Consider the following 21,159-nt stretch of genomic DNA (forward strand, 5'->3'; position numbering starts at 1 on the left):
TGAGAGTCACCCTGAAAACCGGCACCCATTAGTCTCCAAGTGGATATTCATTGTCTGATGCTGAAAAATAGAAATTAGGGCAGAATCCATATAAAGTTTCTAAAATGTGAACTCTAGAAAGTATTAGTAATACAAATGTACAGGGTCCGGCAGAAGTAAAATCTGCTTGAGTGTGGTTGGTAGGGTAATAATATGGGTGTAATCATTTTATTTATTCTTTTTATTGTTTTTCATGTATAGTTGTCTCCATTCCCCCCCCCACCATTCCCAGGTATAATTTATAATTTTAATTTGAACATTTTACCTAAAATATCCTATGGTGTGCTTGAGTGTGATATTGTTATGTTACAAAATTACACGCTCACGATTTGTAATTAAGGGGTATTATTTGTGCTGGACCCTGTATATTGCCCGGCTTCTATGTCCGCACGCAAACACAACCCAGTTCACTCTTGCGTTTCATCTCCCTGACCCCTAACAGGCTCTCACACTCAGCTCAGTCCACAGCCTCTGGGAGAGCAACACTTGCACATGCTGATCCCTAGAGCACCTGGCACAGTGTCACGCGTGTAGGTGACATGAAGTAACTAGTGACGAGGACAGTTAGAGATAACAGGGTGCCTTAGTTTCACTTAGAGAAAGTCATGGTTACTTGGAGAATTCTAGATTATGCCACTGAAAATTAAAAGATGTTACCAAAGACTTTTAATTAGGAATACTGGGAAAATATCCCTCAGTTTTCAAGAGACATTAATTTTCAAGACACATTTTAATCACAACTGTGAGCATGAATGTCCCCAGAAAATAAAAGCCACAGGTGACAGCTTATTTCCTGCAGGTGGGAACAGGTACAAAATGTCTTTCTGGGGATTGGTGGATGGATGGGCTGTCAGGAATGTGCAGTTGTTCTACCAACTCTTCCATCTCCCTTTCTTCGGTTCGCTGTACCCTTCTTTAAGACTAAGCTTTGCTGTGATGATTACTTGATTTTTCCTCTCTACTGCCAGTAGTGAGAACAGATAAGGAGAATATGAGACTAAGAAAGTGAAAAGCCCTGAAAGTGATTAGATCAAATTTCCCAGCCCACGGTTTCCATATCCACTGTTTCCATGTGCCCCACAGTCCGCAGACCATCACTGGAAAGCAGGGTTCTGTCCAGTCTATAGCCTTTACCTCAGTGGCGGGACCAGAACTTGTATGGAGCAAAGGCCTTGTTGCTATGGTAACTCAACCTCAAGCACACTTACTGCCTGGGCCTACTCTGGTGAGGAAAAAATCACCCCCCAAAGAGGCTGAACAATGTCAAGTAGCAGCTCCATAGGAAGCCACTGGTGTTGTCTTTAGAGAAATGTTTCCCACCTGACCACTGGATTTTGCAGACACTTCATGCTCACAGCTCTTCTATATGGGAGGTGCATACTCTTTTCATGCTATTGATAAACTGAGAACATGATAACTTAAAAAAAAGCATAAACTGTTCTTGGAACCCTAAGTTGATAATGAGGCAGTTTATTGCCTGTGCTTATAATGAAACCTGGCAACTATCTAAACGTTCAATTATAGCACAGCCATACAATAGTAAGTGGGACGGCATTCAGAGTTGTATCGTCATAGAATGTGTGACAATGAGGGAGAATGCCCAACATACAATGCTGAATGGAAAGAGAGGGATGCAAAACTGCATCGCTGGTATGTTACCAGTGCTATAAATGTACGTGAATGTGCATAAGGGAAGAAATAGAGCAAAATGTTGGCAATGGTAAATGGCAATAGCTTAGTAGGATTCAAGTTGATTTACATTTTTCTCTAAATTTTCTGTGTTCACAGTAACTGTGTATTAACTTTTAAATCACAAAATGAAAAGAATCATTGGTTTTTTAAATGACACATTTGGCCCTGGCTTGTGTGGCTCAGTAGACTGAGCCCCAGTCTGCAAACTGAAAGGTCGTCAGTTCAATTCCAAGACAGGGCACATGCCTGGATTGCAGTTCAGGTCCCCAGCTGGGGACGTGAGAGGCAACCACACATCAATGTTGCTCTCCTTCTCTTTCTCCCTCCCTTCCCCTCTCTCTAAAAATAAAATCTTTAAAAAAATAAAATGATATATTTAAATAACACTATGAAGAGGAAATTATGGAGAAAAAATAGCAAGGATCACTGCCTTAAGTTGCAAGGCTCTGGTCAAGAGCTTGGGCTCTATGGCTTCATGGCCTCGGATTAGCTTCTCTGACCCTGTCGACTGAACAGGGATATGACATTTCCTCAAGTCTAAGACTCCATGGACTGGAGCATGCACACACTGTCATCTGATATGCCATAAGGCTTTTTAAATGCCACCAATACTGCATTTTAGGCCACATTCTATTTCAGGAATTTGTCAGAGAATCAACGAAATTTGGTAACATTTATACCCACTTCATAAGCTTTTGTGAAACTAAGTAAAATAATATATGTAAAGTTCTTGGAAAACTCAATGACAATCAGTGCTTAACCACTGCGAGCCATATGGCAGACTCATGTAAGACGGCTAGGAAAAACCCTGAGGCTGGAGGCGGACCTTGGGTTGGCGTGTCTGAGGACAGCAGGCAGACTGACCTGGGAAAGGGTGAAGGTGGTGGAGCACTCAGGGAGAACCATTCCAGTCACGAAGACCTGAAGCCAGGGTGCCCTACCCTTGCTGGAGTTGGTATGAAAACCACAAGTAGCAAATAGAACCATTATTTTAAAAAGCAGTATCACACAAAGTCCCAAAACTTGACATTCTCCAATAACTAGGTAAGAAGGTAAATGGTTGAAGAGAGAAAAAGAGGTTGACTGGCTCAAAGACTGCAGTCACCAACTATCCCATCTGTCCCTGCACCTACTGAGCAGGGACCTACAGGACACAGAGCGCCCTGCAGTCTCAAGGGTGTAGGAGGATGACACTCAAGGGCAAAGCATGTTCACGGCCTCCCTCCTTAAGGACTTTCCTAACAAGCGAACAAAATTTAGACATATACATGTAGGAATACTTACAATTTACATGCCTAGGACAGTAAGCATAAATTACAGTAAAACCAAATAAATATAACTGCAAAACTGGAGACATGCTAAAAAATATATTTTACCAAATTATTTCACTTTTCCTGGGCTACAACAGGCTCTAGAAAATCAGTGTTTTTCTTCAAGTACTTTTGGGAAAAAGATCTGTTGTGACTGATGATAAAGTATTCATGAATATCTTGGCTTAAGAGTAAAAATAACAAAAGAGTTATTAAAAGCATTAAAAAGTAATATGTTTCATCATACTGGTCATTTAAATAATAAATCTGTTATGTTTCTATTTAGTCAAGTATAAAGTACTTACCAAATATTTACCATGTGGGTGGTTAGGTTAGATGAGTGTAAAAGTGCTAGCAAAGGCTACAGCTAGGAAATAAGGTATAAAGAATGTTGACCAAGTAGGAGAAATCTGGCAGAATGAGTCATCCAGAACCCTGACCATTGAACCTTGTCAGGTTTTGTATAGAACAAATCTTGTATAGAAACAAGTCCTAGCCTGGAAATGGTCCAGAAAACTGAAATACTCTGAGGTGCCAGGAATCACAACGGGTTCAAACAAAGGGGAGAAGGAACTGTTGACAGAAAGATATTTTTATGTGCTCTTAGCAAAACAGCAGCTAAGTTTGGTCCATAATACACCACAAGCTGATGGTGAGTTCTGAGGCTCAAGAGAATGAAGCACATGCTTTTGGAATATATGACCATTCGGGAAGAGCTCAACACCCTGGATTTACCCCCCAGCTTCCCAAAGAGCATGATGTCTTCTTTTCAGGAGAAAGCTTCATTAGAGTACATTGAATGGGGTCAAAGAGAATGACTGATACTCAACGCTTTGCATACATGTTGATTTTAAAAGAGCAATTTTAAAACTAGCCTTGGTGTTTGCTAATTTTGAGGGCCTTTTCTTTCTTTTTCTTTTTAGTTTTTAGAACAGAATCTTTTAGGTGTTCATAAAATAATGGACTTTTATGAATCCTAAAGTGAAGGGCTTGCATCCATCTTGCAGTCTTGCATTATTCAATATAGTAACCCCCCTCCCTTGATCACAACTTAGAACCAAAAGAATTGTGCAACCTGAGTGTGAATGACTCCCACTTTCAAGTAGCAATAAAAGCCTTGAAGTAGGTCACTGCCACCCAAGGGTAATCAATAAGCATGTCTTTGTATGGGCAGTTTTAACCTTTAGACCAAAGGACACAAACTCATATTTCTTCAGGGGCCAGACAAGTCATATAAATAAGCTCAGGAAGGAAAGGGTGACAAAAAAGCAATTGAGCAAGTGCAGTGATGTACGTTGACTGACACTTGGCCTCAGTGTAGGAAATACAGGGAGTGTTTTAAAGGGACAGCCACCGCTCCGCTCCCACTGATTGCTGTCTGAGAAACACAGGCCCAGCCACCAGCTCCTCAGAGTTTTCGACTGATACTGGCTCCAGGGACATGCAACCTGCACAGTCACACCAGGCCTGCGCTGCAAAGGGCCTACACACGCTTACTGCTCCGCTGTTCTGAAACCCTTACTCATTGCTGAACGAGGTGTTTGCGTATTTGATTTGCACTGGACTCCCAAAATGATGGAACCAGTCCTATTTTCAAAAGAAGCTGTGCATCCATAATTTTCTGTAATATATTCCAATTTTTAAATAGTGGCAATTCAGATTTTAAAATGAAGTGAATGCTACCCACTTGCAAGCTAGGTGGTCCAGGAATGAGCATATTCTAGAATTTTGCAACTTGGAGCTGAGATCTTCAATGCATCGAGGCCAATCCCCTTATTCTCCAGAGGGGGGGACAGTAACAAGGGAAGGGAGCAGAAGTGGGCTGTCATACATGACACCCACTCTACTGGGCCTGTTGGGGGGTGCTTTTCCTGGACGTCATCTCCAAACACGAGGAATCTGAGTTTTACAACATCTGGGACAGTGGACACCTTGTTTGCCATTTCACCTTGTTTCATGATGGTTCTATCGAGAAAGATTCTTTCATCTTTTGGTGACATATTTTTCCCAGTGATTTTATTATGATTTATGCAATAATTATCCAAATAATTAACACCTGTTGGCTTAGCCAGGGCTCCGTCCATTTCTAGGGCCCAGTCCACGGCAGGAAGTATGCTATCAGATCCTACCCCAGAGCTGCAGGCTTTTCTGTCAGCCATTCTTTTCTTCCCTCCTCTCTTTATGCCACTGGCCTTGGTAGCACTCTGCAAGGTGTCAGAAGGGGGGAAATAGCATGCACAAATGCATAATCATATTCTGGTGTGATCGTTTTAATTTTATCATGGCCTGTTAGAAATGTGTTCATTCCTGGGTTACCAGATATATGACTGCTATTCTTATGAATTTGAGTTCTGTGTTAGACCCAGCCCTATTTTTTAAGGATGTGAAATGAACAATAGTCTTCTTTCAAGAGTTCCCCAGTCTATACTTCTTTGCCTTTATGCCCCCATTTCTGTATCTTTCTCCTGGCTCTGCTCTAATGCATCCTATTCCTAAGAAAACTCTGGTGGGCTATTAGTAATTGAATATGTGCTTTGACAGATCCCGGAGCAAGCGATGATTATATTTCTAAAAGTGAAATTTTATACCTAAAGCTGCAGGGATAGTCATTTCAGCACTGTGTGCCCTGACGTCTCATTTTCAAAGTAGATTAAACTTTTTAATGGAGTAGTCGGATTTAGAGACAACTTAATTAAAACATATTGTGATGGATCCGACAGGAGTTTTCAGGAATGGATTTGACAGACCTCAAAGTTACATGTCAAAAACCAATAACCTGTGCCTTGTATATAAGGGAGCCCCAGTCCCTGCCAGATTAGGGGTGTGATTTAATTCCAGCAGTTTTTCTCTGGAATGCTCATTCTGCCCCATGAGGGCATCTGTGCCTCCCCAGGTCACTCGGAGGGACTCATTCAGTCTTTCACCCCCACAGCTAGACTGGGGCTACTTCTCATAGGGACAAAGGTTGGGGAGGAAAGGCCAAGCAGCAGACGAGGGAGATGTTTTGGGGACTCAGCAGGATGTGGATGGTGTGGCTGCTCTTTGTGCATTCATAGTGGCAGCCTGCCGGGCCACTTGGCCGGCACTGCCCTGTGTTTGCTCCTTTGTTGTTTTGTACCATGTGGTGCCAGCAACATTCTGGCAGCTGATACTGTCAGCAGGTGCCCCTAAAATACCACGTAGCCCTGGGAAGACAGGAGGAAATAATGTTTGTGGCCACAAAGGGCCCTGTGCCACCATTTCACAGGGCCTTGGCTTTTGTTATTTGTTTATTATCTCTAAGCCAAAGGGTGTCACCCTTCTCTTTGTGGTTCTTTAAAGAAAGCAAAACTTCACCGCTGTTCTCTGTTCTCAAGACAGGTCATGTGTGCAAGATAAATAACCTCAAGGTAATCAGAGGGAGCTGGACTGACTTGAAAAGGCCACATTTGGAATAAAACAAGTGACTACTCCTCTCCAAGCAAAGCAGGAAAGATAAAGTTTTCATTCTGAGAAACAGCTACTATCGTCTAGACATTCTGTGACATAGGTAGTTCTTGGTGTGTCCAGTGTGCTGTTCTGAGTGTGTCTGATGTTCACACACAGACCAGAAGAAAGGCTTCATCCAGGATAAGGCCGCAAGAAGCAAACCTAGGTCACTGTGTTCATTACCAGGAAACTCCTCCTATCTTACCTACAGGTTTTAGCCTGGTTTTATTAGTGAAAAGTACTGGAGTCCAAAAAAAGAGTACCCCTCAGACACATCTGTGTGACAGGCAGTGACTTCTGGGAGGTAAGGACTTTGGGTTGAAAGCACTTTCAACCCTCCATAGTTTAATCTTGTCTCCACATTTACTTCAAAATAGTGACTCTGGGGAATGGAGTCATTTTTTTAAATCAAAATCTGGTCTATCAGAGGCTGGCATGTCTTTTTTCCTCTAAATTTCATTAAGTGATCAGTTCTGAGAGAAGAGATGCTTTCCATCAAATGAATGTAATCAAGTATTTAGGATGACTTACCCAATGTAAACTGTCTGCAGTGAAGAATGATGTTCTCATATACTTCAGATGGAAAACCCTTATTAATTTATAATCCTACAAGTTACTTAAAAGCTGAGAGTGAGCTGGGATATTTCATTTCATTCAATTGGTCAAACATTTTTATGCAGTCAACACCTTCAGATGGGTCACAGACACTGGAGCTGTCCTGGGAAGGGCAGAGGTGAGGGGAGGTGACAAGGGGACATAGTGCGAATAGACAACTTTCTTCAGAAGTTTGGTTTTGAGAGGATAGCTAGAGGGAGTTGTGGGATGAACATGGTGGTTCATTTGGTAATTTGTTTTTAAGACAGGAAAATCCTGTGCATATTTATAACTGTTAAGAATAAACCTAGAGAGGGACAGTTTGAAGACACGGGAGAAGGGATGGTCAGAAGGGAAAAGCCGCTGTGACAGTAGGAAGAGATGGGACCCAGAGCGTCTGAGGGCAATGGGGACGGATGAGCCACGTGCAGATGGGGGGGCTCCTCTTCTGCTGTGGCTGCAAGGTCGGGGGAAAGGTCAGATGCCTGGGCAAGTAACTCGATGGGCGCTGGGGCCTGAATTGGAGGAAACTCCCATCTGAGTTGTTTACTAAGTGAGGTTATTTTCTCTGTGTAGGTGAGCAAGGTCATCCATTGAGGTTGTAAGGAGGTTAATTATTTTAGGAGATTTGTGAAAAGTGCTGAGGGCCTGACCTTGCCACTGTTGAAAACAGGAGCAAGCCAAAAAACAAACAAACAAATAAACCAAAGGAGGAAAAAAAAGAGCAAGCTCCAGAGAGTCTCAGAGGAATTGCTGGGCCATTTTGAGAGCTCAGTTGAGGTTAGAAAGCAATACTGCAGAGTGTCATTAAAATGCAAGATTGTGAGCTTTTCTTCCAGAGAATCAGCAGCACCAATGTGATAAGGCTCCGAGGAAGCCTGAGAGACAGGGTGGGCTCAGCTGGGTGATGAAGGAAAACTGAGGATGGAATTGAGAAGAGTTGAAGTGACAGGACAAGGAAACCACACTGGATGGACTTGACTTAGCTCAGGGAGGTGGCATTTGAGGTCATCTGCACAGTGTCCTTAGTTAACAAGTAAAGCCAACTGAAGCTTAGGGGGTTACATTTAACCACCAATTTTTCTGAAGACTTTGTCATAAAACAAATTATTATAATATATTTCACAGTTTCCTATATGACTTTATAATAAGTGAGGATGTCATTGCTGAGCAAACCTTGGCTTCAAGTGGATAAGCAGAAACAACAGAACATAATAAAAGAAAACAAAGCCATAAATCTTCATAATATTTTAATATATAAAAATTATGCTAAGTAAGAGGGATGTATATGTGCTATATAGATTAACTCTACAAAAGGCTTCCATGTACCTTAATGTTCCTAGTTAGTAAGATATACTTCTTATAAATCTGAAATTGATGTTCTGGCTACTTTCACTTAGGATATAACTTCTTTAAAGGCCGGGACTTTGTCATTCCTACCATAGCATCCCCCGAACCTAGAACAGGACTGGATGAGTAGGAATGTAATATTTGTTGAATGAATGGATACGTTAAAGTCTGGCTCTTCCCCTCGACCTGCTATACGTACCTTGAGTTCAAAACTGGACCTATCTTGTACCCATTCTCACCCCACACACCCTTACTCAACAAAAGAATCTCACATTTCTCTGTGTTACCCACTTCAGTTAAAGGTGTTTCCACCCACCGAGACAATAAAGCAAAAAATCAAGGAAACGTCAGTGACTCGTCCCTCGTTCCGATTTCTAGGACTAGTTGGTTCCCGTGTACTGCCAATTCCACCCTGAAGAAAGTTCGACCAATGCTTTCTCGTCAGAGTATTCCCACAGTGCTTTTCTGTCCTGGCCTTTATCATTTTTCAACTTGATTATTTAGTTTTGCTGACCCAAATTTTCCCTCCATTGGTCTAGCACTATTCCCAAATGTCTACCTACTACGTAAAAATTTAGCCCTGGCTGGTGTGGCTCAGTGGATTGAGTGCCAGCCTGAGAACCAAAAGGTCACTCGGTTCAATTCCCAATCAGGGCACATGCCTGGGTTGCAGGCTGGGTCCCCAGTTGGGGGCATGCAAGAGCAACCTATCAATATATCTTTTGCACATTGATGTTTCTTTCCCTCTCTTTCTCCCTCCCTTCCCGTCTCTCTAAAAGTAAATAAGTAAAATATTGTTTTAAAAAGTGCTAAAAATATATATGACTCATTATTTTCTACACATTAAATTTTCTTAGTGTGGCCTTTAAGAATCTGCATAATCAAACCTTACTATGCTTTGGATTTTGTCCACTTTGTAGTTTTGACATTTGGTGTTAATCTATATTTTCACAATTCTACGCCTGTACTCATGCTGGCTTCTTCTATTGGGGTGCTTTTGCCTCCTAGCCCATCTGATAAATATCATTATTATTCCTCAAGTTTTCCTCCATCATTAACTCATCTTTCAATGAGCTACTTGACTTGAAATTTATGTAATGACTACTCAGTTACATTTTTGGTACTGATATTTTTCAATAAAAACACCATTATTTTAAAAGATGTAGAGCAATATTAGTGGTATGATATTGAGAGAAAATGACGATTTTAAACATGTATTTAAACCCACTATAACAATGGACAAATACAAACAGATATTTGACTTTTTGTATAATTAGATTAAAATAAGTCAAAATAACTATAAATAAGATGTAATTGTCTCTCTTTCTGTCTGGCAAAACTAAAAGTTTGATTTAGAAAACAGGATAGGTTGATAGGAGACAGACACTCTTAACTAAATACACTGTGAGATTGTAAATCGGTCTAACTTTTCTGAAAGGAAATTTAACATCCTTCAAATTCTCTAACTCAGGTTCAGCTGGTGTCTGAGAGATGGTTTCTCTTGCAGGCCTGTTTGTTTCTAACCCTCCATTGTCATCATTGTTTTTCTCATGAGAAATGGAGATTCAGGCAGGAGTGAGATCCTAATGGGAGCCGGTGGGTGCTTCAGTGAACACGTCTTGGTCACTTTGGTTGTTTGTCAGGAACTTTTTCTCTGGACAATGTGTTTTTTGTTTTTGTTTTTTTAAGAAAAAAGGCCCATTAAGGGTTCAAGTAAACAAGCTCTCCACAACCAGGAATGCCTGGTCAGAAAATATAAAGCAGCATTCGTGTTCGGGCAACTTGCATTAACACACGTGTGCTGACCATACGTGAGAAGGCCTGAAGAAAGTGGTTGGGAGACCGAAGACATTCCTTTTGCGGTGTGCATATCAATGATAGCAGCAAAGGGCAGCTGGAGAGTAAAGAGCCCTCATCCCTCAAAACTCACATGATAAAAACATGAGCTAACCTAAAACAGTGAGTGTGCTTTCAATGCAAAGGTAGGCCTACCCTAGTGCCCTGGCCACACCCTTCCATCAGGATTAATAGCCCCAAAGCCTCTCATCCAGAAATTCTGGAGCCACTACTGAGGGCTAATTGAGGAGTGTGACAGCATCACTGGGGACCAAATCAAAGGAAGTAACAAGAAGAGGCAGGAGCAGGTCTGGACTTTCTGTTTGTCTTATTTTCAATCTGATAGAAACAAAACACAGGAATTTTAGTTTAGGAGGAAAGCATACTTGCACTCTAATTCATCTTCCTTTAATAAGTCTACTGTAAAAAACAAGTTTATTTTATTCTTTTCTATTTGAAGTCGATTTTCTTTTTCTATGTAATTGAAGGCCAAACTATTGAGTCACTGCTCTTTTCTTGTCTCCGCTGATTCTTTCTTGTGGCTACAGTCTAGGAAGCATTTCTGTGTCCTCTTAGAATTATCCTATGGTGAACCCTCAACGTGGTCACATACTCTCAGTCCTTTTGAGGGTCATAAAAAAAAGTCAAAAATGTCACCAAGTGATTTATACCTGGCTTGCATTAGAAACACACAGACCCATGAGAAGAGGGGAGAAGTACAAGGTAGAGCGAAAGGAAGCAAATCTTCAACTTCTCAGTAATACATTTTTTCTAAAGCCAGTCCTATTTCCTAGACTGACTCACAACTGAAAGCTTGGGTTTTCTAGGCTAAGAAAAATTTTTCATGAAGAAGAGTCTCTCAAGACGAGACTGAGAAAATTCCTGTAAGACCCTTCAAATCTTGAGTCAAAATAAGATTACTTGAATTTATCATACTGGGTCAAACTTCTGCACTTACTCAGATGAGGATGTCCATAAGAACAACAACAACAGTAAAAAAGGGAGTTTATTTGCCTGTCTGATAACATCTGCCAATTGTGAAGCAATATTTTATGGCTTTAAGGCTGGCTGTAAAATAAAGTCGGGATCAGTGCTGCTGCCTAAATCTGCCACTTCTGTGCATGAGGTTTGATGATCGAATTTAATCCCCTTATCCTTGGCAAGTGTAGAGCCATGAGGAACTATATATGTTATATGTGCCGTATTTTTTGGACTATGAGATGCACATTTTCCCCCCAAACTTGGGAGGAATAATGGTTGTTAATGCTGCTGTTGAGTTCTGTTTACATTTATATTGGTGAAATACTATGTTATTTATGTTATTAAATATTTCACCACATTTTTTGCTTCAAAAATTTTTTCCTAATTTTCTCCTCTAAAACCTAGGTGCATCTTATGGTCCAAAAAAATGCGGTACTTAGGTAGATCATATCATGAATAAGGACACCCGGCTGAGGGGCAAGGGTGGGCACTAATATCCAGCTGCATTCTGCTTGCCAGAATCAACACCTTGACTCAGGAAAGGATCCCCCTAGAGCAAAGGGTATTTAAAAAATTCTTTCAAAGGCACTCCAATGGCTAATGCACAAATAGGCATCTATCTCCATGGGGCATCTTTTACTAATTCAAATGGAAGTGCTCCATGGGATGCAGCAGCAATCTTGGTGGACAGTTTTAGCTACCTAAACTCCTCACCTATGATCAGGGGATGCTCCATTATATAGGTCAGCAAGAGAAGAGAGCCCATCAGGTAACCAAACAGACCAGATCGCTTTCCAGCTTCCATTGCAGCCAAGGTGAACAATAATGACCAATCGGAAGCACATTCCTAAACTGGAGATAGGGAATTGGAGCTGCTCAAAACGGGCATGGAGAATCCCTTGGGGCAGCAGCCAATCCCAGGTTCCACAGCAGCAGAGACAGGAGTAGCAGGAGCTACAGCAAGCCTCCGTCATGCAATGCCACAGTGAAGACTTTGCCACTGGGTTGCTTGTGGCTTTGCAAGCTGGTTCTGTCAGAGGGTTTGATTGTTGTCTTGGCTGCAGCATTGCACTCCCTGGGTCCAGCCTGTGTCCCAGTCTGATGCTCTAAGGTTATCAGCAGCCCATTCTTTTTGTATTTAAATTGGTCACAGTGGTTTACAAATAGGAACACTGAGTGTTTTGATGCTGATACCTCTTTCATATCATTTAAAGCTAAAATCATCCTAGAAATGGAATCAGAACTCTTCACCTTCCTACTACCACACACACAGGTATACCTACTTCTTCCGGGCCAGCACTCACCAGGGTTTAGATTCAATCCTCTCCTCCAATCTCAGGAATCTTAGAGGATCAACTATTCCTTTCTTTCTTATATGTTTAAACTCCTCCTCTCAGCTAGATTCTTCCTGTCAACATTTGAATATGACCACTAACTAACTCCCAGAGAAGAAAAATGACTGGCCTTGAGCCCACAGGTCTATTTAACTATTGCTCTATCTTGCAATTCACCATCTGAAGTGCTGGGATACCACATGTTCCGAGAATGGGCCCTGGGTGTGTCAGGAGATATTGAAGGTTATACATATTTATGGTGATCAATATTTGGCGAATTAGAATCTCTACAAGTAAGACCCAAGTTGCCCACTTTAAATTTTTCTTGCTAGAACTCAATATAATTTTTAAGTCTGAAGAATTATGTTTTCCTTCATTTCCAGAAACTTCTCTACCAGTTTTACCCCAAATGTTGCTTCTCCCTCTTTCTCTTCTCTTTCTTTCTGGAAAGCATGTTAGGCTTACGATGAAGATTTGCCTCTCTACTCGTCTCTTAACTGTTCTTCCACATTTTCCCTCTCTTCATTTCTGTAGGCTCTCACAATTTCACCCAAATCATCTACCAGTGTCCTAAGTCTCTTGTCTGCTACATCTATTCTACAATTTAGCACAGATATTTTTCAACAATTACAGTTTTTATTTCCAAACATTCACTTAATTCTTTTCCTACTGTTGTTTCTCCTTAATACTTTATTTTTGTCAAATGATTTTCAAAATTATTTTGAACACCGAAAACCCTTTCAGATTCCTCTGTCATGGGTAGTTCCCGGATGCAAGCTCTGTTTGTCCCGGATGCTGCCCCGCCCTCCCTCAGTGTGGTGTCAGCTCTTGTGCTCTTGTCATTTGGTCTGTGAGCTTATGCTTCAGAGAGGACTGATTCCACAGGAGCTCCTAATACTCACTTCTAAGTTCACGTCTCCTAGAACCCTTCATGTTTCATTCATTTTGAACCATTTTTTACATTTTTTGGCTCATAATTTTTGTATGGCAAGATGCATATGAATCAGAACCATGACATGGATCTGGGATTCAGATTTCTGTAGGAAGTCTTCTCCACCACTCATTTCCTACATTCTTGTGATATCTTTGAGTTGGTGGGCGATGTATTTTTAGTCATTTTCCCAACTGGAAAGCCTCTTCCTAGCTTAAATTCACATTCAGGAGAACAGGCCCATCCCAGCCCCGTGCTCTTCACGGGGCCCCCACGGTCTGACTCCCATTCCTAACTGATGTTAGAGCTCCCATTCTAAGGTTCATGTCTGCTCACAGTGCCCCTGTGGAGTGCTTTATTTCTTTTCCTGTCCAAAATTACACACTTCATTAGAGTTCCCATTGTATTCTTAACAGCCAGATATAATATTTTACTTTCCTGCTTCGGAGCTCTTCATGCTTTGGAATCTGTACTGCATTGCTATGTTTCTGTGTTACCACATGACTCGAGGGGGAGGGGTGTCTCTATGTATCAGTCCGCTCTGTCATCTTCATCAACATTCTGAATGGACATTTTTAACAAACTTACTAGGTAATCCTTATAGACACTGAAGTTTGGAAATCATACACAAAAGCTTGAAAATCACTGCCTTTAGAAAACCAATACTTCTTTTTTCACCACCACCCACCACTTGCCACACCACAAACGCAGAGCTAATTACCCCAATTTAACTTTACTTCCTACATCTTGTCTTTTCACTATTCCTCAATTTGCTTGGGCCACTGAAATCCTTTCATAACTGAAATCCATACATCTAGACTTTCTCCTTTAAAATGCTACCTACCTCATACAGTCAAGGCAATCTGTCTATAACATGCCTTTGTTCAAGTGTAAAATTCCTTCCATTCCCTACATGAAAGAGCCCAAACTTCCTAGAACTGTATAAAAGATCATCCATGCTCCAGCCTTTATCTGGCCTGATTTTTATCTTAATCCCTTGACCTTGGCCCCTTGATGTTTCCTACATAAACAATGTTTATGAACTTTCAGTCTTGTACACACTGAGGTGACCTCACCCTTTTACCCCTTTCTTCCTAAACTGTCTAGTTCTTATTCATCTTTCAAGATTCAGCTCATGCAATATCGCCTTGAAAAATGGGAGTCAGACCACGGGGGCCACGTGCATTTTACGGGGCTAGGATGGGGCTGTTCTTCCCCTGAATGTAAATTTAAGCTAGGAAGAGGCCTTCCAGCTGGGAAAAATGACTAAAAATACACCACCCACCAACTCAAAGATATCACAAGAATGTGGGAAATGAGTGGTGGAGAAGACTTCATACAGAAATCTGAATCCGAGATCCATGTCATGTAGGCTTTGTGGTTCTGATGCTCATGGATCTTCCCTGAAGATATGGAAGCCCATTGTCTGATGGATACAGAAGATATGGTACAGGTACACAATGGAATATTACTCAGCCATAAAAAGAATGTAATCTTATCATTTGTGACAACATGGAAGGACCTAGTAAAATGCTAAGTGAAATAAGTCACAGAAAAAGACAAATATCATATGATTGCCCCTATCTGTGGAATCTAATGAACAAAATTAATGAATAAACAGAACAGAAACAGACTCATAGATACAGAGGGGAGAAGGGTTGAGGGGCTAAGTGAAAAAGGCAAGGAAATTAAGAAAAAAATTTAAACCTCATAAACAGACAACAGTATGATGATTACCAAATGGAAAAAGGGGGTGGGAGGAGGCAGGAGAGAATAAAGAAGGAATAAATGAAATAGTGATAGAAGGAGACTTGACTTGAGGTGGTGAACACACAGTACAGTATACTGATGATGTGTTATAAAATCGTACCCCTGAAACCTATATATGAAGGAGGACCCCCCAAAATATGCAGTTATCTTCTGGAGGGCAGGCACTCGAATTACAGGCTTCCCCCTCTAGGTGAGTGTTCTAGGAACCCATCTGTATCAGTGTACCAGCTGGCACTGTTGTGAGAGGCTGCATTAGGCTTCAGTGAATTTTTTTGGAAGACTCTTTCAACACATTTGCCCATCATGATTATTGAGCACACTGCCCACCCTAGCCTGAGTGTTTAGCAGTTTTTGACCCAAGATGGCATGACTCCCATGCCTTACCCTCCCTATTCACCTGGTCTTGCCACGTGATTTTTGTTTTTTGATTCTCTGGATGAAAAAGTCCTCAAAGGGAGATGCTTTCTTGTTACGAAAGAAGTGAAACAAACAAAAAAACAGCAAAATCACTAAAAGGCATTAATATCAATGAGTTTAAAAGCTGTTGGGGCAGTTGAAAAAAAAAACTCTCGATAGGTATATTGTATCAAATGGAGAGTTCTTTGAAGGTGCTAAAGTTTAAACATGTAAGAACAAATATGTAATTTTTTCTAAATACAGTCTTTTTTTGGTACCTCATCATAATTTTACTAACCAGTGTCACTCAATAAATTTGAAAAATAAATAAAAATAAAATAATAAGATGTAAAAAAAGAAGTACAAATTGGTCATAACAAAATAGTCATGGGGATGTAACTATAGTATAGGGAGTATAAGGAATATTGTAACAACTATGTATAATATCAAGTGGGTACTAGGATTATCAGGTGATCATTTTTTAAATTATATAAATGTCTAACCACTATGCGTTACACCTGAAACTAATGTAAACTAATATTGAATGTCAGCTGTAATTGAAATTTATTTATTTATTTATTTATTTATTTATTTATTTATTTATTTTAAAGAAAAGAGACCCTATTTGACTTTGACCTTCTAGGCAGTGGCTAAGGGCCCTCCTCTGTACTCCTGCAGGACCTGTACCCGCTGTGCTGTTTAACATTATATTGAAATTTTATTTCTGTCTCCCTCACAAAACAAGAGATTCCAAAGGGAAGGGATTATGCTTTATCTTTGCATTCCCAGCATCTAGTTCAGAGGCTGGAACATAGTAGATAATGTTTGTTGAGCTGAACCAAATTATTGAGCATCTCAGGAAACCAGCTCTCTCTAGTGAGCTAGATTCTCTTAAAATTTTATCTGCTTTGAAATGTTCAACCTGATCAGAAAAATGTATCCTCAAAAGTCTTAGACTAAATATTTTTCAGTTGATTAATGTGCCTGGAAAATCGGGATCAGTCCAGCAGAAATGCTCAGCCCCTGCTGACATGCTCACTTGGTTCTCTCTGATAGAAATACAGCTTCTAGAATAATTTTTTAACTTAGTTTACATATTTTTCCCCACTTACTCTATAATAGAAAAAAGTAATAACAGTCCCATTTTTTAAAAAATACAAAGATTGAAAGAAATAATAGAGAAGCAATTAAATATATTTTCTCTCATTAAAAATCGGCACAATGTGACTGACTGCAGCTTTGGACAGAAAAAATTAAATTCTGCTTATTTAATTTGATCATTTAATTTCAATATTTAATTTGATCATTTGCATTGTTTCTACAATGCAAATGATCAAAACCTGGCTAATAACATATGACACATTAAACCTTTACAGGTGACTTTAGAGTCTTCCTTTTCATATTTCAGAATATCTTGGAGTACTCTAAGTTCCCATATACTTTTCTCCCTATATAGTGGACAAAAATTAGGTGAGCCATCTTTGAGATTTCTTTCCAGGGATAAAGTTTATCCCTGGAAAAAATGGCATTTCTTTTCTGGGGTTTGTGTGTGTGTATGTCTGTGTGTATAAGTGCACATGGGGAGTATCAAGAGATTTAAAGCATTTAAAAAGCATGAGTTGCTAATTTCAAAAAATCTTAAGTTGTTTTTTAAACAAAAATAAAATATAATGTTAAGGCTAAAAAGAGATTTCTTTGAAGAATGCTTTTCATTGCCCGCATCGTTCTCTACCTCACTTTGAACATTTGAGGCTCAAAGCATTTAATCAAGATGAGTTAATCCACCCATATGTAAACCCTGGGGTGATTTTTAAAATATTCATTTGTCATTACAGAAAGCGAACATCAAGGCACTTGCCTCTGATTGCTGTGTTACCGGCAAAGTTCAGAACAGGACTTAGAATTTTTCTGCTAGATTTCTTTGAAGCTATGAAAGTCATTGGAATAACTTTGAACAACGCACTGAGTGTGAAAGCAGGTGTAGAAATTTTTATTAGCTGTTGTAACCTGCAATGAGTTTCAAGGGCACTGTGAGTGGGAAATAAGAATTAAGACTGAGGTGTTTTCCTCCAAGTAAGAGTCAGGGAGGGTGTTGTGCCAGAGCTTTAAATGGTTGGGTGCAGTTTGGTACTTTAATTACTATCTCTTGATATTTACCCTAAGAAAGAAAGCTGATGTACTCTACAAATTTCTTAACTTTACCTCCATACCATAATATGATTTCCAAAACCCGAGATTCCTTTGTTCCAACTACTTTCTTTCTACAGCAGACATGTTGTATGAACCAACCTCCAGAGAAATCTCCCTCATTCCTGGAGTTGCTGTGCCCACACTTTCCAACTCACACTCATGCCTGCCTACGTGAACTCATGTGTACAAAAACACACATGTCCTCAGGACACTCACACTGCCTTTTTTCTTTTGACCAGCATCTGGCCTGTGTCTATAGATACTCCTCCAATCAACCACTACAGATACACACATCAGAACCAATCAGAAGACTTTAAAACCAGATTACAGTCCCACGACCAAACTCTCCCAAATTCTGATTGAGTAGGACTGGAGAGAAACTCTAGCTGATGTATTTTTTTAAAAGCTCCTATGATGGATCTGATGTGCAGATGTCAAACTAAAGAACAGAAGGGAAGCCTTAACAGATTCACTTTGAAAAGGTGGATCAGCCCTGCCTGGTGTGGTTCAGTGGGTTGGGAAACATCATGCAAGAGGCATGCAAAAGAGAGAGAGGCTCATCACTGAATCAACTTGTCTGACAATAATCTCCCATGTGCATCTTCTATTGACAGTATAGACCTTATCTTTATAAAAAGGAGGAAGGCCCTGTATCAGACATGGAAGGAGTGCCTGATTTAGAAATCTATGATAGAAATTGTCTTACCAGAATTGTGTAATAAGACCTGACATGGCTTCTACACATCCTCCCACTCTGAAACCAACGTACTTGGTTAAAAACAAAAAGTAAACATTTTTTAGCAAAGGAAAATGCAATTTACAATTAAAGATGAAAAGTTTTAGTTCGTCTAGGAAAGGCAAATATTTTGTATTAAATTCTTGGACCACTATGATCACTATTTCAAGAAATATCTTCTACATAATGGCCAAGAGGTGGAAGCAACCCGTGTTTATGAATGAATGAATGGACAAACAAATGTAATACGTACATTTGTTTGAGCCTCAAAAAAGGACAGACATTCTGATAATGATAACTTTTGGATGAACCTTGGGGATATAAGGCTAAATGAAAATGCTAATCAAAAAAAAAAAGACAGTGTATATTCTACTTATGTGAGGTACTAGAGTAGTCAAATTCATAGAAATAGAAAGTCGAATTCTGGTTGCTAAGGGCTGAAAGGAGTAGGGAATGGTGAGTAGTTATTTAATGGGAAGAGAGTCTCAGCTTTCTCAAGTTAAAAAGTTCCAGAGGTTGCTTGCACAAAAATGTGCATTTACTGAGCACCACTGAACTATACACTTTGAAATGGTCATGAGAGTAAATTCCATGCCATATGTTTTTTACACTTTAAATGGAAAAAAATATTTTCCAGTTGAAAAACCAAGTGTGATGCCTTTGTGACTCAATAATTGGTGTTGTCAGTTTAGGTAGATCTCTATAGAATTGATATTAGAGAAGATGGAAGTCAGTTTTGACTTTGACACATATGTGAACAAAATTAGGGAGCTTCTTGATCTACTCATTCTTTTAGATTGTCAAAATGTATTTATTTGCTGTACATCTCCTGAGCTTTAGTTTCACAGAAGCTGGAATGGCTCTGGGTCAGCCTCATTCTTATCAAGCAGGGATGAGATTCAATCCAGGGTATCCCAGGGATATATTTCTGGGGACTTACATTTCTACATTTGAGTGGTTCCTTTATGGCCAGCGCCATTCCCACTATTGCTAAGGATGCCCCAGAAGTTTGAGTCTAAAGCAGAACTCATTGAATATGGCATCTATGCGTTTTCTGGGTCAGGACCAGAGTAGGCAACTGACTATTGCTTCAAACTTGGGATATCTTCAACTGATGAATAACTCATCTGATTATCCTAAATCTTATAATCTCAGAGTCTGGGACGTTGTGCCACCACAAATCACTAGCAAGAGATGAGGAAAGTGGCTCTAAGCCCAGTCCACATGTTTCCCTCCCTACCTGTTATCCTTGCATATCTTAGAGCAAGGGCTTTTGATGGGAACAGATTTAAAAGGCTATCTTTAAGATCTTAAAGATTCCTGTGTGGGAATTCAGATTTATGTGTTATCTTTACACTGCTAGCTTCCTTAATGGAATTAAAGAAAGCACCTTGCAAGAGAGTGAAATAAGACAGATTCTTGAGTCTAACAAAATCAAGTAACAATCTGTATTTGATGACTTGTTTTGTGGCAAGCACATTTGTCTAAACTTGTTAAAATATGCAATCTGAAACTTGCTAAGATCTACATAGCAAAAGTTCACATCATCGCCACACCTTTTCCTGCCTCTCTGACTCTTTGCATGCTATTTATAAGTGAAAAATGCTTCTTTTATTGGGTTATGCCTTTGCAACCCCATCTTGCATGCATATAACTTGATTCATGTATAATACCAGATTCCAAATTAAACTTTTCTTCTAAGAACTATTTAAAATAACTATATATACTGTGAAATGTAGCTTCAAAGCATGAACATGACAGCTTCTCTAAATAGTAAGAAAGATAAGACAAAAATTTTTTTATGTTACAGCTGGAATGATGAGTACCAGGAGCGAAACTGGATTTAGGTTGCAAATACTGCTTAATGCTCACACCATTTCCCCAAGTGCTCAGCTATCTCCACAGAGCAGGACTGATATCTTTTTAAAAAAATCTTTATTGAACTTTTCCCCATTACCATTTATATACTCCTTACCCCCAGCAATCACCACACTGTTGTCCATGTCCATGAGTCCTTTTTTCTTTTCACTCAATCCCTCTATCACCTCATCTCCCTGCAACTAGCTGTCATCCTGCTGTCTATTTATGAGTCTGGCCCCATTTTCCCTGTTAGCTTAGTTTGTTCATTAGATTCCACATATGAGTGAAATCATATGGTATTTGTCTTTCTCTGACTTGCATACTTCACTTAGCATAATGTTCTCCAGGTCTATCTATGTTCTTGCAAAGAATAAAACTCTCTTCTTTTTTCACGGCTGAGTAGTATTCCACTGTGTAAATGCCCCATAGTTGTTTTATTTACTCATGTACTGATGGACACTTGGGTTACTTCAATATTTTTGTGATTGCAGATAATGCTGCAATGTACCTAAGGGTGCTTATGTTCTTTCAAATTAGTGTTTTGGGTTTCTTCAGTTCTATTCCTAGAAATAGGATAGCTGGGTCAAAAGGCAAATCCATTTGTAATTTTTTGAGATATCTCCATACTGCTTTCTTTCCACAGTGGCTGTACCAATCAGCATTCCCATCAAC

Source organism: Artibeus jamaicensis, unplaced genomic scaffold (assembly GCF_021234435.1).
Source record: "Artibeus jamaicensis isolate MK-2021 breed Jamaican fruit bat unplaced genomic scaffold, CSHL_Jam_final contig_402, whole genome shotgun sequence".
In the NCBI taxonomy this organism is placed as follows: Eukaryota; Metazoa; Chordata; class Mammalia; order Chiroptera; family Phyllostomidae; genus Artibeus; species Artibeus jamaicensis.